General features: G+C 42.0%; 2 long non-coding RNA genes and 1 other non-coding gene across 3 annotated transcripts; 2 read left to right on the top strand and 1 right to left on the bottom strand.

The window, feature by feature from the left end:
- Positions 1–11,716: 11,716 nt before the first annotated feature.
- On the top strand, positions 11,717–12,625 carry LOC115295687. Its single transcript, XR_003910529.1, has 2 exons — positions 11,717–11,827; positions 12,414–12,625. It is a non-coding gene; the product is annotated as an uncharacterized LOC115295687 (long non-coding RNA).
- A 7,066-nt stretch (positions 12,626–19,691) lies between these two features.
- Positions 19,692–23,312, top strand: LOC115295686. Its single transcript, XR_003910528.1, has 2 exons — positions 19,692–20,626; positions 20,998–23,312. It is a non-coding gene; the product is annotated as an uncharacterized LOC115295686 (long non-coding RNA).
- On the bottom strand, positions 20,226–20,307 carry TRNAL-UAA. The gene has a single exon. It is a non-coding gene; the product is annotated as a tRNA-Leu (tRNA).
- Positions 23,313–26,374: the final 3,062 nt, after the last annotated feature.

The raw sequence follows: 26,374 nt of genomic DNA, 5'->3' as shown, positions 1-26,374 counted from the left end.
GTGCAGCCACTTTAGAAACATTTTTGACAGCTTCTTAAAATGTTAAACATAAATTTACCATGCAGCAATTTCACTTCTAGGCATCTACCCAAAAGATGAAAACATATGTCCAGGCAAAGACTTGCACATACATGTTCATAGCATCATTAACCCTAATAACCAAAAAGTGGAAACCATTCAAACTTCCATCAAGCAGGGAATGGGTAAATAAAATGTGGCATCCCCACACAATGGAAGTCTATTCTGCAATAAAAAGTAACAAATTGCTAGTACATGCTGCAACATGGATGAGTCTCAAAACCATTACGCTGAGTGGGAAAAAAAGCCAGGAACAAAAGATCATATGATTCCGTTTCTGTGAAATGTCCAGACAGGCAAATCTGTAGATTCAGAAAGTAGATGAGCGGTTGTTGGAACTGGAGGTAGGAATGGAAATTGTCTGCAAATGGGCACGAGAGATCGATTTCCACTGATGGAAATGTTCTAAAATTGGATTGTGATGATAGCTACACAACTCCATATGTCGACTGACGGTCACTGAATTGTGCACTTCAAAAGGGCAGATTTTATATGTAAATGATCTCTCAGTATGACAAATAAATAAATAAAACAGAATACTCATGGCAACCCAGAAACAAACTTTGTAAGTAAAGAGAAGATAATTATATTCCAGCTAAATGGTGAGATTATGAATGATGTTTATACTTTTACATATTTTCCTAGTTAAAAATGTGTTTTTAAATCAGGAGCAAATTTGAAAAATCATTCTCTGAGCATCAAGCACAAAATCAGTACGTGATGGACCACAGGAGGGCTACGTAAAGTCACCTTCGTAAAGAGGCCGAACGGCTCTCGGGCCTGCAAGATTTGGCAGTAACCTGATTACAGTTAATAACACATCTAAAGAAAGTTGAATCAATCAGTGGAGAACACTGATCAATAAAGAAAGCAAAGAAAAGGGACAGTTGCAGAGGAAAGCAATTCAGGGCCCAACGGATGCCAAGCAGTGGGAATGAAGGCTGGTCCCGGAGTGGGTGTGCCCACCTCGTGGTCGAGAAGAGCGCCATCCACCTGCTCCAGCTCCAGGCCGGTAGGCATCCTCAGTGTGGTCTTACAGACTTGTCTGTGGCAGCGGCGTGCTCACCACGTAATATTTTTATAAAATTTTTTACAAGTAATTTTGTGTGCAGAGAAAGCCCATTCATACCGACATATTATGAATTAACACTCATTTGGTTATACACTTCCGACTCCTGAGGTTTACTTCAGTGTGAGTCAGCTTGTCCAAGGGGAATTAACTTTAGAGCGGCAGCGAGATGAAAACTATGCCCCTGCACAGATGAGACAGACTCTGGGCCGGGGCAGAGTCTTCCGGATAAATTGCCACCTCTTGGAAGCCAGCCAGTCAACTGACCTTTCTCAGTGACATCCCAACCTTGACAAGAGCTTCTCATTCAGCCTTCAATAGCAAGAAATGCAAGACACAAGATATATTGAAATTATTGTATGTTCAGCGTATTTTTTTAAGAAGCCATTTCTGGGAAGAATTTAAATTATTTAACTCTTGTATTTACTGACTCCACATCCATCCAGCCACAGCAGCGATAATTCCAGCACTAGCTTCTCCAATTCCATCTTACTCATTAACCAGTCCTGGTTAAATAGCTTCCTGCCAACGGTTTTTGGTGGTGGTAATGTTCTAGCACCAAGAGTCTGTGGCTCTGTGCCAAAACCGCTGGGGACAAGTGTACCTGCCACTGGGGACAATGGAGCCTGTTTGAGCACTGATTACAGTGTCCCACAACACATTGGTACTCTTCATGACTGATCTTGTGTCCTGGTTCACAATTTCTACTCTCATTTCCACATTGGACTTTAAGGCCAAGCACTTGTGTCTCCTTCCTGCCTGCTCTCAACCTCTTTCCGCACTACGCCATGCTAACTGGACCCTCATAGTGTCCCTGCCTTGACCTGGGTGGACAATTTGATTTTGGCACTCTCTTAATGCTCTGAACCATCTTTTCCTACGATAGTGGCTCTCAACTTAGTGGCAATAATCCTACAATTCTGACGTTAACCACCTATAGTTACCATCAGGCTGCACAGGTTTACAGGAAGTCCCCAAAAGACTGCTCTCATTTCAGATACCAGCTGCACGTTCACAGTCCCCAGGCCACCTACACTTCTGATCACCCGGTCACAAATTTGGGGGGTTCTACTACCCTCTCCGGGTTTGATAATTCTCTAGAATGACTTAGAGATCAGGAAAGTTCTACACCTATAATTGTCAGTTTTGTTGTAAAGGATGCAAATCAGGACCAGCCAAATGAAGAGTCACACAGAGTGAAGTCTGGGAGGCCCTGCGTGCAGAGTTCCCATGCCTGCGCCCCCATGGAATCAGACACACCACCCTCCCAGCACATCAGTGCCTTCACCACCCAGAAAGCTCCCCGAGGCCACTGCTCGGAGTTCTTACTGAAGGTTCATTATGTAGGCGCAATTGATTGAATCATTTGCTATATGACTGAACTCAATCTCTTGCCTTTCTCCCCTCCCTGGCAGTTGAAAGTTTCTGCTAATATCACTATGGCTCAACACTCAGCTTTCTAAACACATGGTTGGTCTTTGAGGCCTGACCAGCCCCCAGTATGAGTCATCTACTTAGCATAAGTTCAGGTGTGGTCCTAGGGCCCACTATGAAAAACCAAGACACTCCTATCACTGGGGGAATTTCAAGAATTTGGACTTTTCCTCCTCCCCAAGAACCAGGGACAAATGCCAGTTGAATTATTTATTATATAACACTTGTATTTTGCAATCACCCAGGAAATTTTTTTAAATGTTTGTCCCTGGATCCTACCAAAAACTAATTGGTCAGGGTGCAGCCTGGATATGAGAATTTTTAGAATCTCCTCCAGATAACTCTGACTTACCCCTTTACCTTTATCCTCTTAGTCTGAACTTCATATGATATGAATGTTCCTCCAAGTTAGACTGGAATTGCTGGTCTGGTCTGGGAGCTCCCAGCATGCTACTTGGCTGGGGCAGACATCATATGATAGCTTAGATCTAGGGTCCCTGTGCTGCATAACCCAGAGTAAACCCATTCCCAACAGAGTCTATGTGAGTAATGCCCCGGATCTATGCAGGGTATACACTGCACTGTAGAGCCAGGGTACACATGTCCTAATCTAGTCACCACACATTAAATTAGCAGCAAGCAAATTTACCAAATGACCAATTTAGCATATTTCTTGACTTTACTGACATACTTTTTAGCTTTAACAGGAATATTTCCACATCTTTATCAGCTTTAAATTTTAATTCAAATTTAAAACCATCTATGATGGGGGTACCTGGGTGGCTCAGTTGGGTGGGTGACTTTGGCTCAGGTCATGATCTCATGGTCCATGAGTTTGAGCCCTGTACTGGGCTCCGTGCTGACAGCTCAGAGCCTGGAGCCTGCTTTGGATTCTGTGTCTCCCTCTCTTTCTGCCCCTCCCCTTGCTCGCACTCTCTCTCTCTCAAAAGTAAATAAACATTAAAAAAAAAAAAAGAAAAAGAAAAAAATAGGATGGAGTCCACATAAAATGCTGAAATTTTGAGAAATTGATATTTTTAAAAATTTACAAAATTCACATAAATGTGATATATCAGATTATTCTATAAATCAGCTTTTGGAAAACTGGCCTTCTACAAATTGGAATTCTGCAAATTATATTCTTGGCTTCTGCTTATGATTAGCTTCCATCATCTAAAAAAATTTGCTTATGTGAGAAATTTTAAACCCTAGTATTTTCCATCAAGATTTCCTTGTATAGCATGTGATTAAGAGATTGCATTTTGAAAGTGTTTAAAATAAAAAAGGCAGGAATACGGAGAAGGAAACCATGAACCACTTCTGACCAGCCCAGGTTTTTCCTAGGAACCTGGGAGGAACTCTCTAACAATGAACCAGGAAATTTGTCCAGCGAAAGAAAGAAAGAAAGAAGGAAAGAAAGAAAGGAAGGAAAGAAGGAAGAAAGGAAGGAAAGAAGGAAGAAGAAAGAAAGAAAGAAAGAAAGAAAGAAAGAAAGAAAGAGAGAAAGAAAGAAAGAAAGAAGAAATAAAAGAAAGAAAAAAATTTTAATAGAATTTGGCAACTATGTTGGGGTAAGAGGTTGGATTTGACAGGAAGACCCTGATAATAATTTCCTGAATAAAAACAGTGCTTGCCTGTATGCATATTATCCTTACCAAGTAAGTTCAAGTTTAATGTGGGCAATTTTTGTCCATCCTCCTAAGGAAAGAATTTTTCAGAAAACTCCTCTTTCTACCTCAGAGTGGAGTAGAAAATAATTTTTAGCAAACTGCATTTTCTGCCATCGTGAAGAGATGGAGATTCTAACTTGTGACACTGATCGCATTTTAAGTTACCTAAGGAAAGTGCTAGGGAAACAAAAATTGCCTTCTGAAAATAAACCAGAGCCACCAAATAGAAACATCTCTAGCCCAAGCTTTGAAATTGTTCACTCTGAATTCCAAACTTCCACTTTTCAGGTTCTTTCTGAGGTTATCGGTGAGCTAACCAACCTTGAGGGCTGACACTGTAGGACTCAACAAGAATCCAATAAATATGTAGCCTGTGGTTTGTATCTTTGAAAAAGAACCAAAATTTCCCAAGTCATCCACAAACCTCAATTATCTCATACTATTAGAAGATCTGGAAATACAGAGTCAAAGTTAAGAGTTCTGAGCAATTGGTTTTCTAAGAGTCACTCAAATGGGCTAAAGGTGCATATTAGTTTGGCTTTTGCACCTCCTGCTCCTTTTCAAGAGGATAAATAATTACAGTGATTTATCTTTGAAATGTGCAGCTTGGAATTGGATGTGGAGAAGTCACATAATGGTGTCAGTGCTTCAGCCCAAAGTAAATAAAATGGTGAAATATATTTAGCATGCGATAACACAAAGCACTGAGAAACGGAGATAAAAAGAAGAAACTGTCTTTACATGATTAGAGAACTTTGCAAAATACCAAGCTTTTGCAAAAAGGAAATAATTATAGAAAATAGAAACAGTGGAGAAAAACAGAAAGTCTTCCAAGTTCCAAATTTCCATCCTAATTCTAGCCCTTAAAGGCAGGTCAGTTTCTCAAGCTCTTTGCCTGGGTTTCTTCTTCTCCAACTTTTCAGCCTCCCTCCAGGTGGTAAGTGCTTAATTCCGGTTCCAGCAGAGCAGCTGCTTAGATCTCTAATGCCTTTCAAGGCTAGTGTGAATATTCAGGCTAGTGGTGGCTTCCATTCCTTTCCCAGATGCCTGCAAGAGGCACTTTGGCAGGACTATGGTGCCATAAAAGAGATTTTACCCTCCAAGAAAAGATGCCTTCCAGTTTCCCCTTTCTTTTAACATAGGCTAGGTCTGCACACAAATATTAATTTGCTTCAAACGACTTGAACGGTACAATCAATCAAACAACTGACGTTTAACTGACTTTGACATTGAATGCAAACAAAAAGCAGCCCAATAGTTTGTGTACTGGAGATAGCCTTGGAGGTCTCTATGCACAGAATCTTGCCCTGATCACCCCCTTGCCCGAACTTGTCCCCAGCCCCCATTCCTGCCACCTGAAACTGCTCATGTGTTGGTCATCACTGAGGACCTCGTAGTTGCTAGATCCAAGTGACCGTTTATCCATTCAAGTCTCATTTCCAGATCAGAGAAGGCTGATGCTGTTTATGAGTTGATCAATAGAAGTCATTGGATAATGTTTTGTTTTTCTTCAGCATCTCTGACCACTCTCTCACAGTCTTCGTTAGGAGGATCTCTTTTGCTATGTACTACTTAAATGTGAACTCTCTACAGAAATCCATTAAAGATTCTCTTCTTCCTCATCTCCTTTTTCATGTGTTGTGTTGTTCATTGCTTTGCTTCCCTTGTCACCTTTATATTGGTGACTCCCATCTTATATTTCTAGCCTTTCACTCACCTCAGTTTTAATCTTATGTATAGGAGAGTCCTTGGGGAGGCAGAGAATGGAGGAATCCAGAAAGGAGGAACACATAAATGAGACCAGAGCCTTCAGTTTCAGAAACTCTTTTCTTGGGGTGCTTGGATGGCTCAGTCAATTGAGCATCTGACTCTTGATTTCAGATCGGGTCATGATCCCAAGGTTGTGGGATCAAAGCCTATGTAGGGCTCCATGCTGAGCATGGGACCTGCTTAAGATTCTCTCTCAGGGCACATGGTAGCTCAGTTGGTTAAGTGACTGACTTAATTTTGGCTCAGGTCATGATCTCAGTCATGGGATGTAGGATCAAGCCCTGCATCATGCTCTGCCCTGAACATAGAACCTACTTGGGAGTCTCTCTTTCTCTCTCTCTCTCTCTCTCTCTCTCTCTCTCTCTCTCTCTGCCCCTCCTCTACTCACATTCTCTCTCTCTCAAAATAAATAAACATTAAAAAAAAAAGATTCTCTCTCCATCTGCTCTCCCTCCCCTAGTCACTTCCCTTCCTCTTTCTAGAAAGAAAAAGAAAGAAAGAAAGAAAGAAGGAAAGAAAGAAAGAAAGAAAGAAAGAAAGAAAGAAAGAAAGAAAGAAACTCTTTTTCTCCTTTAGGCTCCTAAAGAAACATAAAAATAAGGTACATAGAGGCTGCTCTCTTCTTGGCAACTGAATCTGTATGTTGGTATAACTGGCTGTGATTTCTCTTAGAATTAAAAAAAATTAAGCATGTGAACTTTTTTGGGGTTTTTTTCTTCATTGATATTCAGCTGAACAGGTTGGAAATTTGACAATTCCCTTAAATTACTTGTCAGGATTTCAGGGCAAGACTGAGAAGACGTGTGTTAAAAAGAAAAAAAGTTAGTGTGTTAGTATAGAGCAACGGTCAGTAACTTCTTTCTTGCATATCTTACACTAACATTAATTTTTATACTAGCTTGTGCTATTATCAGGTAGCACGCGTGGCTGCAGAAAAAGGAAACCCTCCCCAAATAATGGTTTGTTTCAGTCTTCGTGGATGTCTGAGGTTTGGTAGTCCTGGGTTGGGATGGTAGCTTTGCTTTACTAAGACCTCGGGGAAAAGCTCTTTTTAGTTTCCTTTTCTCCCAACCCCAGGCTGTGGCTTCCTTCCTTGCAGTCCAACGTGACTGGTTATCACATCCGTATTCTCAGGAGCAGACGAAGGGCATGCTCACCCAGTCCTTTATAAGGATGTTTCCCAGAAGTTTGCCAGGAGCACTTCTACCTAGGTCACTGGCCAAATCTTACATCGCTGCTTGCAGCTAAGAGAAAAGCTGTACAATGTGGTCTTTAGTTCAGGCAGCTCTGCACCCTGTGAAACATTGTGCTTCAATTACTATGGGTGCAGTGGAGGATAGGTGGGGGGAAGTGGGCAACCAGAAGTCTCAGTTGTGATCAATTCATTGTGGCCAAACAATGAATAAACCCAGGAAAAAATATCTAGATTTATTTGATGACAACAGGCGACGGAAATGCTACTTCTTCAGGAAGATCTTGTAGCGAGAAAAAGATATTTTTATGGAAAAAATGCATGGTTCTTCTCAAGGGTCCTTGTGCTCACTCAGATTCAGGTGAATCACAGGGTGGATGGGCATCCCATCCTCACAAAGACTTTGGGGCCCGCGGGCCATTTTCCTGAGGGATGGTAGGCAGGGAGCCCTTATCCCAGAAGCCTAGAGAGTTGTAGAACCATAAGTGGCCAAATCCTGGTGGGAGGACTTGTCTGAGTGGCTGCGGGCTTGGTATTGTTCCCTACCGAAGTGCCTCTGTTATTTTGTGCAGTTTATCTCTACATATTGAAATGAGGACTCCCACCACTTGAATTTACAGACTCCTCTGTGGGGATTTTTCTCCCTGCTAGTGAACTTAAGTCTTCCTTAGTTCAGAATCTTTCCTCTTCCTGTGTTCTTGTCCCTTCAGTACGCCGCAACCCCCAGAAAGTGCTCTTTGCACACAACATCCACCAAATCCAGCAGAATAGCCTCAATAGACTCTTCCTAGCACTTAAGGAGATTTTTGTTTGTTTTCTCTTCTTTCTTTGTCTAGCAAAGCCACCTTCACTAGGTACGTGGGTATGCTTTTCATGGCCTTTGTGGCATTTCTAAGCTATAGTGAGCCTTAGATTAAAGGGGTTGAAAAAAGAAGAAAACAACAATAAAATTCTTAACTTTCCCTGAACTGAAAAGCTGCACCTAAACCCATAATATTTGAAATACTTGTGCTCTGAGAGATAAAATTATGTTGGGTAAATATTTCACATGTACAAATGATTTAATTTCATAATTGTGTTCTAGAAATACTTTGCTCTTAATCAAAGAGACTCACACCTGCTTTTCTAAGTTAGGTTTCAATCCATACATCAGGTGGGCATCGTAGTCAGACATCCGGGGAAGGGATTCAAGAAACCGTGAAGACAACTGAGGTAGTGACAACTCCTGGGCCCTAGCAGGTTAACTTGTCTTGCCCCTCAGCACACCTAAGTGTCCAGACTTGTAGTCTGACAACATCTCATTAAAGTAAATGAAATACTTAAAATGTCAAAACAGAAAGAGGAAGCCCTTCTCTATCCCCATGTAAACCGAGGGAGGCATTGTGAAAAAAACAAAGCTTTAGAGATACCCCAGCCTGGGTTCAAATTCCAGGTCTTCACTTAGCTATACTTTGAGCATGTTACTTAACCTCTCTGATAAGAAGGCAATGAGCAGAAGCCAGTATGGGTTCATTTATTAGATCTTAGGTCAAACTAACATGATTTTATTTTTTATAAGGTCACTACACTTTGTGTACACAGAATGCATTTTAAGTGTGGCACACTATTAGAAAACAATCTCAAGACATGCTTGTGGTCGCAGTGAATAAATGCAAAATGGATAGTCATCATACAAAAGTTTGGAGCTGGTTGACCAACAACATACAAAAAAGTATGTATTAATGTATCAACTCTACCTGAAAAAGAAAGTATTTCTGATAGCAGGAAAGTCTTGGCCCCTATTGTATTCAAGATTTTATCAACACCTTGAATAAAACATATTAAAACCTTGGGTAGCTTAAAAGTAGGAGGAACAGAGAATGCACCGGCAACAGAATCAAAATTCCAAAATGGTCTCAATAACCTAAAGAAGTAGCTGAAATAAAGTCCATTAATAGCTGTGTCAAGTTCAGCATTTGATTCGTAGCTTCTTGGCATGTGGGGACGGTATAGGGTTGAGGATTGTGTCAGGTCAGCATGACCACAGGAAGTGGACGTGACCCACTTGGCTGGTATGTATGGTGAAGTCCAAGAGGAGAAATGAGCAACTTGAAAGGGGCTCCACTGGCCGAATTGGGGAAAATTTGAACAACCAAATTTTAGTTGATTTTATGGGTTATAACCAATGGAATAAAATAGGACTACCATGAGTTTATATTGAGCAATTGAATTAATATGTGAGGCAGAAGAGAAAAGTCTGCCTTATAGTAGATTGCTAACCTAAGAAATGAGGAAAGAATGATGGACATAGAAGAAAAGACCCACCATTTGGCAAACATCATAGTAATAACTGTTTTAGACAAAAATCAATGGGGGTTTATACCAGTGGGGGGAAGTACAGAATACTTAGCAATTATCTTTACAGTGGAGCAACCTGTCCAACACCATTTTATCTAAGTTGTAAAGGTCAGTATCAGCAGAAATAGGACAAATTGGCATCATGTGCCTCCTGATATGAGGTACTAAGAACATGGCATCTCATTCGTGACATTCCTGTCAAAAATTAACCACTGGGATCTAATCATGAGGTAACAGAAGACAAATATAAATTGGGGAGAATTCTATCAAAGAAATGGATGTGTACCTTCAAAAAAAGTCAAGGTCACAAAGGCCAAAAAAAGACTGAGGAATTATCTAGATTGAAGAGGCTCAAATACAGGCATGAACCAAAAAGGAAAGGGTGTTTATTAAGGATGCTATTGAAGAAATCAAGAAAATTTGAGTGGGATGTGTTTACGGGGTGGTAATATTACAATACTATCAGAAGCCTAATTTTGATAATTATACTGTAGTGATATAGGAGAGGATCCTTTTAATTTGAGAAACATGGAGGAGCCATGGGCATCATCTCTATAACTTACTCTCAAATGATTCAGAGAATTAGAGAGAATGAGAATGGGAAAAAGAGAGATGAAACAAATGTGGTAAAACGTTAATGTTTGGGGAAATCCGAGTGAAGGAAGCACTGTTTCTGAAGCTTTTCAGAAAGCCACAAATAATTTCAAATAAAAGTTTTAAAAAGTCAATTACATAAGTTCAAATGAGACACATGAACTAGCAAAGTGTCAGAGGAGAAATTAAACCTTAGAGTAGCTCAAGGCTCACTCCACGTGACTCTCAGGTCTTGGGGAGTTGGTGCACTGATATGCTCAGGTGAAAGGCAACCTTTGTGTCAGGAATCATTTGAGCACAAAACAGGCAGAAGAGCTCTGAGCCAGGCTTTCTGAAGTCAGAAACTTGCATCAGAAAACACACTGGGGACCAAAGCAGCCGCTCACTGGTGTCTTTTTCTCTCTTCGGCCACATGGTCACTATTTCTGCTTTTCTCTGCATTTGCCTCATCCTTTACTCTCTCTGCACATCAGATTGCCTTGCTTCTCTGTGGACATAGCAGAAAATGGTCTTATGTAGGCCTGCGAATTGTTGGGAGAGAACGTAATTGGCCCTGTTGAGTCAGGTACTCAGCCCTGGCTGGGTGCGCTGATGCAGGGGAGGCTGGGGTGATGTAATCCTGCCCACTTGGTCTCAAGAGAATGTGGGAAGCAGCTGTTTCAAGAAGAGGCACGAGCAGGCAGGCTGTGCCTATCTCAGCAAAAGAACAAATGAGCCAGAGTTGGATGAAAGGCCCAGCTTGATGAGTGAGAAGGTTGAAGACATCTGGTTCTACAGGATAGCTCAATATATAAGTGCTAGAGCATGAAGGGAGAATACAGAGCCCGTCCAGTCGTCAGGAATACCACGGCGACAAATGTATGCTGGTGCAGGTGCCTTGAACTAGTGAGTCAAATACCAAATACTCAAATAGTGCTGCAGCTGTGAGTGACGTGAGTTTTCTAACATGGAAACTAGCTCTTGATGAAATTCTGAATAAAATGAAGTCCAATTTTTCCTTGATCTACATGGGAGCTGTGTACTTGGGAAATTCACTGCATACTGAAAGCTTGCAAAAATATTTTGTGTTTAACACAAAAAAATGCAGTTAGGCTGTGGGTTTAGATAAACAGGCTTTTAACCTATGGAATATCGTGCTGGACAATCTAAACTCTTGCAGGAGGAAGGAGGATTCTTTATAACATGGGACTCCCATACCCTACAGTGGGCCCGGCATCCCTAACCCCTCCCTAATGGCAATAACCACCCTTCAAATTATTGTGGCAAGCCCAAAGTGCCCCACATTCTTCCAGAATGCCTCCCAAGATAAGTGCTATCACTATTAAACACCACTAGTTCAGAGACGAGTTCACCTCTGCCAGGAGTCGTCAGTGGGTTACTTCTGTTTTATTGGAAGATTTATCTAAGTAAATCCCTTCCAACTCAAAAGTTCAACAAGCCCATGATTAAACCTCATGAAGCCATCACTTGTTTCCCTTCTGAAATGTAACAATTCTTTTTAAACTCCTTTGATATTCAAGAAGATACTCAACCTTATAGCAATACTAACCAAAGCTATGTTATTTCAGGACAGGACTCTTTTAACTTCAGATAAGAAGCCACACACAAAAGAGGAATTTATTGTCTTAACTTGGAAATACTAGGGTGGAGCTGATTCCAGAAGGACTAGATTCCGGAATTTAGGTGAGGTCTTGCCTCTACCTCTCTCTCTCTCTCTCTCTCTCTCTCTCTCTCTCTCTCTCTCTCTCTCTCTCTCCCTCTCCCTTCCTACTCTCTCTCACTTCCTTCCTTCCTTCCTTCCTTCCTTCCTTTCTTTCTTTCTTTCTTTCTTTCTTTCTTTCTTTCTTTCTTTCTTTCTTTCTTTCCTTCTTTCCCTTTTTTTTCTTCCCCCCCTTCCTTTCCTTCCCTTTCTCCCTCTGTCTCTCACTTTCTCTTTCTGTGGGCTGAGTCCAATCTCTCCCGGGGTGATGAGCAGATTGCTACTGTCCATTCACATTCTATCTGTTCTATGAAAGGTCTCTGCTTCTTTCCTCCTGCTCCATACTATGCCCCACACTTCCAACAGAAAACTATGGCTGTTAAAGTATTAACATTATGATTATTTGTTTGTTTTTCTTATTCATTGCCATATCTGAGCAACCAGCATAGTCACTTAAAAAATAGTGAATGAATGAATGAATGAATGAATTGTTCATTTGGAACTAGAGACTGCCCAACCTCTCCACGCTGGTGTTTCTCTCAAAGACTTTCCAAGACATTTTGAAAACAGGGGTAAAAGGCAGCAGCAGCTGTGTGTTCTCGAAGCAGGCACGAGACTGGCTTCTGGTGCGGAGATGTAGAAGCAGAACAGAAAAGCCCAGTGGGAAGCATGGTCTTTACTCCAGATCTATCCAAGGAGCTTCACCATCCAGAATTACCCAAGTTCACCCCCTTCTTACTTTGGTCTGAGGATTCCTCACAGGAGAATAAAATCAGCATTAAAGAAGTTGGCTAATTGATCAATTAGCATATAACTGAGGTCATTTCAACTCATTATGCCACTTTAAAGTTTCATTTTGGTCCCATGTATCTTTCTACACGTTGTTCTTTGTAGCGCACTAATAGAATTAGGCATCGCACTGAGTCATAGTAATGGGGCTCTTCGACACAATCACAGATTCCAAGGCTACACTGGACGAAGCACTCTGCCACACTTAAAAGCATGACGTTGCGGATTGTTCTAAACATCTTCCAAGTAATCAGAGTCTTTATTTTTTTCTTTATGAGAAAGTTTTAAAAAGTTAAGTCAAGTTACATTTAAAATCGAAGCAGGACTGGGTGGGCCAGAATGCTAGCGTTTAAAAAATGTGGAAAACATCCTTAATATAGCTGTTTGTGACTAACCCAGTGGGTGTGACACCCAGGGGAAAACAATAAGCTCACTTATCATGAATTTGAAAAGTTAGAGGTTAGAACTCTGTGCTATTTTTTGAACATAAAAATTATTCAAGGGCCTACTCGTTTTGTTTAAGAAAAGATTGTTGATGATGGGAAGGTAGGCATTTAAAGACTTTCAGATGGAAAAAAAGTTTAATGAACAAATCAGAAAAATGCAATCTATGCCTCTATGCCCCTCTCCCAAATTTCATCTCTTTTAAAAATTGTATCTATTGCTAACAATCTCACTTATCTACAACTGCTATGGCAAATACAAGGCATATCTAACAGAATCAATTCCATGAACAACTTCTACCTTTGTGGCAAACCGGTCTTATAGTCAATCCATGGGTACACTTCGTAAGAGTCATTAAAGCATAGCAATAGTTTAATCTATTGATCACCCAAATGCCGGGCAATTTCTAGGCACTTTGTCAACGGTACATCTAACTCTCAAAGACATCATTTGATAGCTACTTCTGCCATCATTCCCGTTTTACAGATTAGAAAAACCAAAGACTTGGAGAAACCAAATAACCACTCCAAAGTCACATTGCTAATCTGGAGCTGAGATTGAAACTTGGGCTGGCTGACTTCTGTTCATGGTTCTGTGTTACCTCAGTGTTGCCTCTTAGACCCGTGCTGTGTATTTCACAGGCACACAAACTTCTGTGTTTATGTACAAAGGAGATTGTAGACCAGAGACAGATATTCAACTCAATGATTCATCTTTTCAGTGCAATTTAAAAAGCTACCTTTTTCAGTAACTTTGAGTGTTACTGTACTATAGCCATGAACAAAATGGCTGAAAAGACAACATAAACGCAAAGATAAATTTGAGGTATGATTTGCATGAGTATATTGTATAGCCACACTCAGATGGAAATGACTCAAAAACTACTTACATGTTTGCCTCTTTGGGCTTCTGGATCCTGACTCTTTTAATCAGATAAGAATGACCTAGCTGCAGAAGAAGAAGAAAGTGTAAGAGTAGAAAGGAGATGTAAGAATGCCCGAACACATACTAAATTAACTATATTTTCCTATTTTATGTCATTTCTCACATTCTGCCATCTGGAACCTTGCTGACAAGAGAAGAACTGCCCCTCCCAGGGTGGGCTAATTCCTAGAGATACCATGCAACTCGGAACAGCCTCTACAACGTTAGAGCCCACTAACATTATCCAGACTAGCCAATCCTAAGACTGCTTACCCTGCCTCACAAATGCCTTCCTGTGAAAACCCAATAAACATTTTTGCCCACGCTTTTCCTTGTTTCCTTTGCTCCTTGACCTACCTACATGGCCTGCCATGACTTGTTTCTAGGGATTTGTGAGTATCAGAAATAATTCCCTATGTCAGTCATTTCTGTGTCTGTGTGTCTTACCATACTTGATTAAAACAAATCCTGGGTATATTTTAAAACACATATCCTGTACAGGTGTGCTGTTTCGAAGGTGCACATGCACTCCACGTTTAGAGCAGCGCTATCGACAATAGCCAAGGTATGGAGAGAGCCCAAATGCCCATTGACTGATGAATGGATAAAAAAGATCTATCTATCTATCTATCTATCTATCTATCTATCTATCTACACAATGAGTATTACTCAGCAATTTAAAAAGAATGAAATCTTGCCATTTGCAACTAGGCAGATGGAATTAGAGGGCATGATGCTAAGCAAAATAAGTCAGTCAGAGAAAGACAAATATCATATGACTTCACTCATATGAGGAATTTAAGATACAAAACAGATGAACATAAGGGAAGGGAAGCAAAAATAATATAAAAACAGGAAAGGGAACAAAATAAAAATTTAAGAGACTCTTAAACATAGAGAACAAACAGAGGGTTGCTGGAGGGGTTGTGGGAGGGGGAATGGGCCTAATGGGTAAGAAGCATTAAGGAATCTACTCTTGAAGTCACTGTTGCACTATATGCTAACTAACTTGGATACAAGTTAATTAATTAATTAATTAAAAATAAAACACATATCCTAACTGAGAAGTAGCATGTGTACAGTAAATAGATGACCAGTGTAATATACTCAGTGGGTTTCAAGGTTGGTTGTTTCTCCCATGGGCATTTATACAGTGGATACGATGTGTTAAAGGACACGCTGTTAGGCACACACAGTTCGTGCTTCAGTGAGGATCCACTGCAGTCACTGCCTCACTGCTAGGCATTCCAATAAGTGGCTCAGAAGCATCAAAATCTATTTAGATGAAAATGAAACCAGGTGGTTCACAGTTGAACGATGTGGGTCACAATGGCCTTATACCCAGCAGTAGTGCAGATAGAGAGAAGCTAGAATTACGTTCCCTGACTCTTACCTGACATCTTTGTAACTGAACAGACTCATGAAAACTCAAGGCGTTGTCATTTATCTCATTTAAACAATTAGCAAATGTGTGATGTGCATTCAACTTGTTCATTAATTAGCTGCAATTGTGTCTAAAAGCAAAATGTTATACAAAAGGAATAATTAGGATATCCAAATTCCTACTTTGTACTAAGGACAAAGAAAGCTCCTTGTTCAGGATTTCTCAAATTGGGCAAGACTTTTGTGTTTTAAAGCTAGTGACTAACCCGAATCTTTATTCCTCTTCAACTTCATAGTTTCTGAACTTGAAAATAAATATGATATTGAAATAAAGAGGATGGATATGATGAGAGAAAGGCCTATTCATACAGTTAAAATTACGGCTCATGCAAATTGTGTCAGTGATTCGGGAATCTTTTCTGTGGAAGATTTATTATCAATGATTGACTGAGAAAAAGGAGAGTCGGAATACTGGCTGGATTCGACATAGCCTTAATGTGTTCCCAAACACTATGGAACACCAATTTATCAGGATCTTATAGTCTGTATAAGGTAGGCAGAATTTAACACATAAATGTGCCTCAAATTAACCAGTAGATGTCACTGTTTAAATGTATTGGCAATAGTCTTCCACAGAGTTCTGTGTAAAGCAAACAGGAAATAATCAGTTTTGAGTAGGTTACACTAGTTCAAACCAACAAAGAGAAGGCCTACAAATCCATACTCTTAATTTATAACCCAGATTAAGTAGTGACTTAATTTCTCATTATTAAAATAATTATTGGAAAGTCAGTCGAGGCTTAGTGGTGGTAAACCTACAAATGGTTCAAATTTAAATTCAAAGTCTTTTAAGAATTAAAAAAAAGAGTCTAATATAACAAGCCTATGTTTCAGAAGAAAGTAAAGATTCTGCTACATTGTAGGACAGGATTTCAATTTTTAAGAGCTACTGATGTTCTCTGGCTCTATATAGGTAATTTTGAGTGAAAGAAAACATGATTTTTTACATCTGTTGAGGAAGCTGGTGTATAATTGTATCTCCCACCTAGGTACAATGAGTCTTGTATGATCTTGTCTGTCAAAGGAGATTGTGAATGTAAAAGTGTCTTTTTTAAAATTTTTCTTATGTTTTTATTTATTATTGAGACAGAGAGAAACAGAACACGAGTGGGGGAAGGGTACAGAAAGAGGGAGGCACAGAATCTGAAGCAGGCTCCAGGCTCTGAGCTAGCTGTCAGCACAGAGCCCGACGTGGGGCTCGAACCCACGAACCGTGAGATCATGACCTGAGCCTAAGTTGGCCACTTAAATGACTGAGCCACCCAGGAGCCCCTGTAAAAGTGTTTTTGAAAAATTGCGAAGTGGTCTTTACATTCAAGTAAGATTTCTTCCGACTTGCACAATGTAGCTGTTCTGTACCCCCACGGTGGATGGCTCCAGAAGAGGGAAGAGAACTGAGAGATCCGAAACCCCCACTTTTGTGAGAAAGCAGTATTATGAGAACAATATTACCTAACATTAGTAGTATTATTAATAATACTTATTATGATTGTTATCATTAAGAAGGCATTATTAGCATTCATTCAGCCTTATAACCACGCAGTGGGAGGTAAATATTTTCCCATTTGTGAATGAGAAAAAGAAGACTAGGAACCTGAGAAAATTGGCAAACCTGTCCTACCCAAAGCCTTGATTCTTTCTACTGAGTCACCACATGACTTGAACTTTTATAAATTGAATCGTATTCTTAATGCTTGCTACATTAAATCAAAATTCAGTTAGTGGGGCTTCTGGATGGTTCAGCTGGTTCGGTGTCCAACTCTTGTTTTCGGCTTAGGCCATGACCTCACAGTTCATGAGGTTGGGTTCTGCGCTCAGCATGGAGCCTGCTTGGAATTCTCTCTCTCCCCCTCCCTCTGTTCCCCCTTACCCCTCAAAATAAATAAGTAAACATCAAATTTTTTTAATTCAGTTAGAGCATCCTGCTAATCAGAGAAAACCAGTGATAAAACATTTTGTAGAGAAGAAAATAGTAAAGCAAAAGATTGAATCTAAATTGACATGTAAAGGTTATGGCTAAGTAGGCCATACAACTGACCATTAGAAAACTTGTGATTCAGTGTGCCGGCACCAACCTGATAGATTCTCTTGTTTATACACCAACGGCCTTCCAACACCCTTTCATCCATCTTTGTGAGTCTCTGAGTAATCTGGCAGGCTCTCAGCAATTTCAAGAAGAATATTCACAGGTTTTTTTGGTTTTGGTTTTGTTTTTACTGTATCAGCTAATGCACGGTAACCGGTTAATACAAACTAGAAGCCTGATTTACAACAAAGTTTTAAAGAAACAAAGTAAAACTCCACACTGTTTTTTGCCTATTTTTCCTAGTACTGTTCTATATTTACACTTGAACATAGTAATACAAACACTTAAATTAGCACAAGTCCCTGTGTTCAGGCTCCAAAGGTTTCAAATCGATATCGTTTTTCCTCTTGCTTGGCCTCTTAAGGTGGAAGAAAGAGGTGGACTGAGCTCAGCTGAACTGGCTATTTGACTGAATTAAATAATTTTCACCCAAAAATATTTCCTTCCAATTCAATATGTTCCCCTCTCCCAAACCTATATAGATGGACCAAGAGTTTCCATGTTGATAGAGATACTGCCAAAGGCAACACTAATCAGGTTGTTTCTTGTTTCCAACTCTTCAGTGGACTGCAGAGACCATACTTAGCACTGTTTCAAGATGGCTTACCCCGCCAGTACCTCTCTCTCTCTTCCCAGAGTCCTACTTCCCTTCCTTCAGTTCCCAACTGAAGCTGACTCTCTGGGAAAGAGTTAGGACTTCCCACACTGCTCCTTTAGCATCTCGGACGGAACTCATGTTTTCTCATTATACGTGTGATTCATTAAAAGTTCTCTCTCTCACTAACTGAGCTCCTTGAGACAGAGGCTGTGTTACTTATCTGCACATCCCAAGTGTCTAACAGTGACTGGTTTATGGCCAGGCCTCAGACGCTAGCGGCGTCCAAACTACTTAGACATTCTTTCTTTTCCTCTTTCCTTCCCTTCCCTTCATGAACAATTCAACTCTAAATCTGTTAGATAGGCTCAAGCAAGGTAAATTTTACATCGACAGGTGGCAAGGTTAGGGAATTACAGATATGGATAGAAAAACTAAAAATCTGTAATGTTGCATCAGAATTGGAGGCACTGGTATAAACTCCTCCTGGATGTAAACAGGCAAATATAGTTTCGCGTACACACATACATCCTAATTCTGTCTACTCAGAGGGCCTGGGAACAGTAACACATCAAAAGAATGACCACGTCTAGCACTGAGATCTTGGTTTCTAACGACATTTCTCCTGCTAAAGGGAATCAGGGATTTTTTGAAAATGGCTGACGCTAGGGCTGTGTCACAGAAAATACAAGGTAAGCATGGAATATTTTGGACTACGACGTACGGAAGTGCTAAAGAATGATGGAGACATGTTAAAAAGCAGCTCCAATGGATTCTCACTGGCCAAATCTGGGACACTTTGAGCATCGAACAAATATAGACTGGATTGTAACCATTTATTAAAATAGTATGCACCATGAGTGCATACTTACATTACTTATGATTCCATAAATAACTGAATCAAATGGAAAGTTTGATGAGTAATAGGATATTTATACAGCTTCAAAACATTTCCCCCAAAATATGTATTAATTACAAAGGGGGAAAGAGTGAATTTATGGTGGTGAAGGCTGGCAGAGAAGCTTAATCAAGAGAATTAAGTTCGGTTAACAGGACACATCAAAATCACTCCCCCAGAGCGGATGCAGTATGAACACCGAATCGCTTCCGCCATACTCCTGCTGCAGAGCACAAGCCGAATCTAATCAGACAAACCCAATTGACAAAGGGACATTCTCCACAGTGATTGGCCTGTCATCTTCAGAAATGTCAAGACCGTGACAGTTACAGACTCAAGAAGCCTAAGGAGATGTGACAAGTAAATTCAATCCTTTATTCTGAACAGAATTCACTATAAACGACAACTGGTGATTGAAAGAGGTTTAGGGACTAGATGTAGTGAATTATCAGTATGAATTTCCCGATTTTAATGCTTGTACTGGAACACCTAGTCGGTATCTTACTAGCCAATGATTTTTTTTAAAAGTGCTCTTCGCCCTGTAGCTGCAACTTTTTCCTGTAGGTCTTAGATTACTTTCATATTTTAAAAAGTATCAAAAAGAAAAAAAAAAAAAAAAAGGAAGGAAGGAAGGAAGAAAACGAGACCTTGCCATTGGTACTTTAAAATACTAAGCCGGATGGAAGCTAGAGTCCATTTTAGAGCTGCGGTGCCTACAGTCTCCGCCTTCAAGGAGCTAATGGAAGAATTGTGCGCACACAATTCATTTTGGCGAAAAGGAAAAAGGTGGGGAATAGCCTTGACTCCGGCGGAGGCAGCTTTCTAACGACGCTCTCCCATCAGAGGCGCCCGCCCGGGCCCGGCTCCGCAGCGGGGAAGCGGGGCCCGGCAACGCGGCCGAGCCCCGAGCCCCCACCCCGCCTCGGCCCCGGGAGCCTTCGACACCGCGCGGCCCGGGCCGTGGAGACGCCCTCCGGCCCCCGTCCCCACCCGCGCCCGCGTCCAGTCCGCGGGCCAAGTCGTCTCCCGCCCGCGGGAAGCGAGGCCGAGGGTTGTGCGTGTTGGGCGGGGGAGGGCGGGAGATGGGTACGTCTCTCCCGGCCGGAAAACGGAATTCTTGGGCCCCAGGCGCGGTGTGCTCAGTGAAACGTATATTTAAAAAAGAAATAAAATTTTTAAGGTAAAAAGAGAAAACTAAACATCTACCAGGAGTGGGGTTCGAACCCACGCGGACATCGTCCATTGGATCTTAAGTCCAACGCCTTAACCACTCGGCCATCCTGGTACAGGCGAACGGTCTGCAGTTCACTCTTCCTACAAGCAGTGTTCCACCGTCCTCGAACCCTCCTCTAAGAATTTCTGAGGAGTCTTCGCCGCTGTTTTCCCGGTTTTTTCACCCCAAGCTGGAGCGACCTCCCCGCCAGAGCCTCGGTTTCCCGCCGCCGCAGCTTTGCCCGCGGCCCGTCGCGGCAGGGAGCGCAACTGCAACCGGGTTGGGCCCGCTGGCGGCGGGGACGCTCGGCTGGTAGATCCGAGCGGGACTCCGGCGCAGCCAGGGGTGCTTTCGGTTTCGAGGTGCGCGGGCGCGGGAAACAAACACACCAGTAAGCGTCTGGGTTCCTGGGGGGCGCGTTATGGAAGTGCGGGGCCTGGCCCGGCAGGGACGGAGCCCACTGGGAGGGCTTCGTCTGTTTTATTCCAAATAGAATAAACTTCGAGGAAAGAGTTGCAAGGGCAGCGGCAGAGTTCTCGGACCCCTCTGCTTCTCGGGCCGGTTTTCTTCTTAACAAGTCGCACAGGAAGGAAGTTTTGTAGAAATTTGTGTCTGTGCCACCTGCGGGGAGTGTGGCACAAGCGGCCCTCCCCCTGGCTGCCGGCGCCACGGCCGCCGCCCCTCCTCACCGGCAGTGAGGGCCCTCCTCTGTTCCCACGACCCATCCGTGCCCTTGAAGTTGGTGTTCTTTTCTCTCTTCAGTGCTTTCCGTCCATCTTGTGCACCGGTTTGTCGTCTCACCTCCTTTACCAAGACGGCCACTGCATTCCCCACCCCACCCCAAGACCTCGACATGACCACAGAGCCATGGCTCTGGTGTTGTGGAGCGTCGGGGAGCCTGGGAACCGAGCACGGTCTGGCAGCAACGCCCCGGTTCCTACAGTGCAGGCGGCTGCCTTTGACCGAGAACTTCTATCATCCTGGAGCCTGCACAAATTCACCTGGGTGGGACCTCACCGACTGACTCTTCACCTGCTAGGTCCTACTGTAAGAACCGCATTGCCCTGCTGCCTCCTGGAACTTGTGTGACTGCTGTGACCTGGGTCCCAGTCAAGAACATTGACTGCCCCTGAGAGTCCCTGAGGGTAACAACCGGTGGAATTGCCCCCTACCTACTTCCGCCACACGACGCTTGGCATTGCTCTAAGCTCATTACAAATATTATCTAGTTGTTGTTGTTGTTTTTAACAACCCTCTATAGCAAGAGTTTATATCACCATTTTCAAGTTTAGAGATGCAGTTAAAACTCACTCAAATATACGAAGAAGAGGCCTCTTAGACATGCAGTCCTGCACCCCAAGGCCATTACAGAGCTTCCTTACCACCTATCTGGCTGTCAAATCCTCCATGATCTTCTGGAACATGGCCGTAGACTATTTAAACGATATTTTCATTTAACCCCAGACTTAGCCTCGCAAAGACCTCTAGTACAAAACAGTTCTGAACTGTTTTCATCATAGAGTGCCCTTAGCAGTGCCTCTTCTGCAGCCTCAAGATTGTGTTAAATTTCTGTGGCCACTGGTTAAGGACGGGCCTGGAACACAAGTTAGTCTAGTCAGAGTTACACGTAACTCTGAGCTATTGGAGAAAATTTCACTCTGCGGCGTGGCAGATGGTGTTTTTCCAAAGAGGACCACGACATTACCTCCCATCCCACCTGTTACTTTATCTTCCTACCCTGTGGGGTTTTTTTTAATTTGAGAGACAGAGAGAGACAGTGTGAGCAGGGGAGCGTCAGCCTTCAGTTGATCCTAGCAACTAACCATCAAGTGACGTAGCCGTTGAATCTTCCCAGCTAAGCACCCAGATCATGGAACAGGGACATGAAGCTATCCCTACTGTATCCTTGCCCAATTTCTGACTCACAAAATCTATGGGCAGAATAAAAATGTTACTGTTTAGGTTTGTTTGTTTGTTTTTTTAAATGAAACAAGAGTTAATAAAAAGTCGGAGACGAGTAAACGGGAATACTGTTATAAGGACTAGGAGCACCACACAGAGACAGGGTGTCTGGGAATTAAGCCAACACAAGAAAGCAGAATCTCGAAGTGAGGCATCCAAGGTGTGAGTCCATCATTGGAGTCCTTTCCTTCCCCTTCCTGGAAACTGGATTCTGGGCCATGCTCCCCCTTTGCCAAATTGACATCCTTCATGGGACTCTCTGGGTGGAGGAACACGAGTTCGATCCGTAGGTTCTAGCCACAAAGGAGGTTAAGAAGGAAAGTTCTAGCTTCGGCCTTAGGAAGAGGACTTAAAATGGAGGAAATTCCCCAAACATGAGAAGGGTGTTCAAAGACGCTGGCAACTGGAAGGCATGACAAATATCCACTTGAGCGTTGGAACAAAATGTGAAAAGCACTGTGCCGTGACGTTTGTAATAACTGACAATGTTAGACAGCAAGTGACAATATTAAGACAAATTTTGCAACACTGAAGTGGCTTCATGTTCAGGAAATTGCGTTTGACATACTTCTTATGGGCAAATGTTTCACTGTGCATGTGTTTATGTGAGCCATGATATTCTTTATGCATTTTTTGATGATTTAAAAAGAATGTTCACAAATGTTTTGACACTCCTCCCTTCGAGAGATGGAGCTTAAGTCCCTTCCCTTTCAGTGTGGGCTGAATCCAGAGACTCATGTCTAACAAGCAGGATAAAACCAAAGAGGTTTTATACACAACCTCAGAGATTAGGTCATCAAAAGCCACTGCTGTCATTGTCTTGGATCTCTCTCTTTTGGATCATTCCCTTTGGAGGAAACCAGCTTCCTATCACATGCCACAAGCAGCCCTTTGAGGCTCCAGGAGAGAAGAGCAGCCGGCAAGGTACTGAAGTCCCACATGCGTGAGCTTGGAAACAGATACCCCCACCCAGTCGAACCTTCTGATAACTGTAGTCCCGGCCAACATCTTGACTGCAACTTTATGAGAGACCCTGAACCAGAACCACCAGCCAACCCCTGATTTCCTGACCCTTAGAAACTATATAAGATAATAAATATCTATTGGTTTAAGCAGCTACGTTTTTGTTATTGTACACAGGTATAGATGACTAATAGACTACCCAAGGTGAGTTTTTCTAGCTTTGATGATGTATCCTTGAGCATAGACTTGGTTTTTACATTTATATTTTAAGAGAAGAATCTCGCTGAGCCCTGTGCAACCATTGGAGTTGGAGCTCCTTCTCCCATGTGTTCTCAACCTCTGGAATGGTTTACCCATACTTTCCAAGTGTATCCGTTTACTTCCCGTTTTCCCCAGAATCCTGACTTGTGGCTTCTACTCTCACTGGTCTCTTTCTCTTTCTAGAATGAAAATACCTTGTTCGAAACAGACTCGAATTGTGTAAGTTAAAGTTAAAAGCCCTTTTACAACCATTGAGAATTCAGTCCCTTGCTGATGCTAAGCCACGTTCTGTCTCTCCTGCCTTTCCCATGCTACTGCTTTTACCTGCCTCATTCTCCCCCATGGCTCCACCTAATCCTCCCTTCCTACTGCACATGTAATTGCAAAGTGAAGTGAATGAGTGTAAGTTAGACTTACCTGCAAATATGAGTGTATTCGGGAAGTTCCAAATTTGACTTTAAAAGCATTCTTCTCACCCTGCCTAATCCTGTTTATTATAATAAAAACTAAGGTATGTCATATCATTAGGAATAGATTATCCTTAGTGACAGGATTTTCTCAGTTTTTTAAATATTTATTTTTGAGAGAGAGAGAGACAGACAGACAGAAAGAACATGAGTGGAGGAGGGATAGAGAGAGAGGGAGACAGAATCTGAAGCAGGCTCCAGGCTCTGAGCTGTCAGCACAGAGCCCCATAGGGGCCAGAAGCCACGAGCCGTGAGATCATGACCTGAGCCGAAGCTGGACACTTAGCCAATTGAGCCACGCAGGCATCCCCAGGATTTTCTGTTTAAATAGTCATAGATTTTTTTACTTTTTTTATGTTTTTTATTTATTTTTGAGAGGTAGAGAGAGACAGTGTGAGCAGGGGAGGGTCAGAGAGAGAGAGAGACACAGAATCCGAAGCAGGCTCCAGGCTCTGAGCTAGCTGTCAGGACAGAGCCCGACATGGGGCTGGAACCCACGAACCGTGAGATCATGACCTGAGCCGAAGCTGGATGTTTAACCGACTGAGTCACCCAGGTGCCCCTAAATACTCATAGATTTAAATTTTTGTTTCAAATCTCATGAAATATAGTACACATATATTCTATATAGTAAGCAGAATATAAAATAGCTTTTTTTGTCCATAATCAAGGGTTTTCATTATGACAGCAACAATTTTTCTGAGCCTTAGATAAAACAAGAGTTAGCAGGACATTATAATGTAAAGTTACTATTTAGACTCTGGAATCAATAGACCTAGTTTAAATTCTAATTTTTTCCTAGCTGTGTAGGCAAAATACTTAACTGAGTCATCAAGACTCAGTTTCCTCATCTGTAAAATGAGAATAATCATCTATTTCAGAGGAATGTGAGAATTCAGTGAATTAATATACGCGAAATATCTAGCCGGGTGATTGGCTGGAGGTAGGCTCCTATGGTGTGGTCGTCAGTATTTGTGACTTTTTGTACAGTCATTCCTGTTTTGAATTCAGGCAAGAGAATTGTTTTACATCTGTGTTCATATTTTTACTTTACTTTACATATTGTAGCTTTTCATTTTTGTTTTATAATTAAATGTGATCATTGGATCTTCTAACAGATTGTTTTCATTACGTTTGTATTGTAACCCTTATATTTTAATTTCAACATTTCGGTTTTTCTTATTTTTCTCACTTCCTTGTGTTATTTTACTTCATATCTTTCGCTTGTCCTTAGGAATATTTGTTTTACTTTGTGTTTTTGGCTAGTAAGAAATATGGCCTCAGGAAGAGGCAGTGAAGAAAGGAAGGCCACAACCTCGGTATCCATGGGCTTCACACCAAGCAGAGGGACAGTCTTACAGAAGGCAGGGTCTTCCAGCAGCCACTAAGGATGAGGCCTCACACTAACTTGGTGAGATCCAGGGCAGAGCAAGCTTAGAAAATGTCAAACAAGGGTACACCGACATTATACATAACGTATATGTTGGGTGACCATATAATTTGTCATCCAAGCCCAGACACTTGTGAAAATGAAAGGAGCCATTAAAGATGATGCTTGTGGAGCCACCTGGTGGCGCAGTCAGTTAAGCGTCGGACTCTTGATTTCCGCTCCAGTCATGATCTTGTGGTTAGAGTTCCAGCCCCACATGGGGCTCTATGTTGACAGTGAGGAGCCTCCTTGGGATTCTCTTTCTCTCTCCTTTTGGCCCTCTTCCCCTCCTCTGCACTCTCTCTCTCTCAAAACTAAATAAATAAACTAAAAAAGTGATGCTGGGGCATCAGGCCTGCAGAAGCTATACTGAGTAGCTAACATATGTACAAGAAATGTGTGTGCAAGTTCAAACCAAATTAATTAATATCAGTTCTGCACCTGATTGACCTTTACTGAACGATCAACCACAGCAATATGAGAGATTATATCAATTTAAATGTAAATCAAAATCTAGGGACATCTGGGTGGCTGAGTCAGTTAAGCTTCTGACTCTTGATTTTGGCTCAGGTCCTAATCTCACAGTTCATGAGCTGGAGCCCCGTGACAGGCTCTGTGCAGAGCCGGCTTGGGATTCTCTTCAATCTCCCTCTCTCTCTGCCCCTCTTTGGCTCTCTCTCTCTCTCCAAAAATTAAATAAATAAACTTCAAAAATGCAAATCAAAAAGCAATTCCTGATTTGTGAAACACTTTGTTTCTGGGTCAGTTAAGAAAGTCCAAACAGGCGGGGCGCCTGGGTGGCTCCGTCGGTTGAGCTTCCGGGCTTCCGCTCAGGTCATGATCTCATGGTTCATGGGTTCCAGCCCCGAATTGGGCTCTGTGCTGACAGCTCAGAGCCTGGAGCCTGTCTTCAGATTCTGTATCTCCCTCTCTCTCTGACCCTCCCCTGCTCACACTGTCTCTCTCTGTCTCTCAAAAATAAATAAAAAGCATTAAAAAAATAAAAAATAAAAGAAGTGCAGACAGGAAACCATAGCAGCCTTCACACCATGTCCCA

The sequence above is a fragment of the Suricata suricatta genome, chromosome 7, assembly GCF_006229205.1.
Source record: "Suricata suricatta isolate VVHF042 chromosome 7, meerkat_22Aug2017_6uvM2_HiC, whole genome shotgun sequence".
Lineage (NCBI taxonomy): Eukaryota > Metazoa > Chordata > Mammalia > Carnivora > Herpestidae > Suricata > Suricata suricatta.
This window is presented reverse-complemented; position numbering and strand designations above follow the sequence as displayed.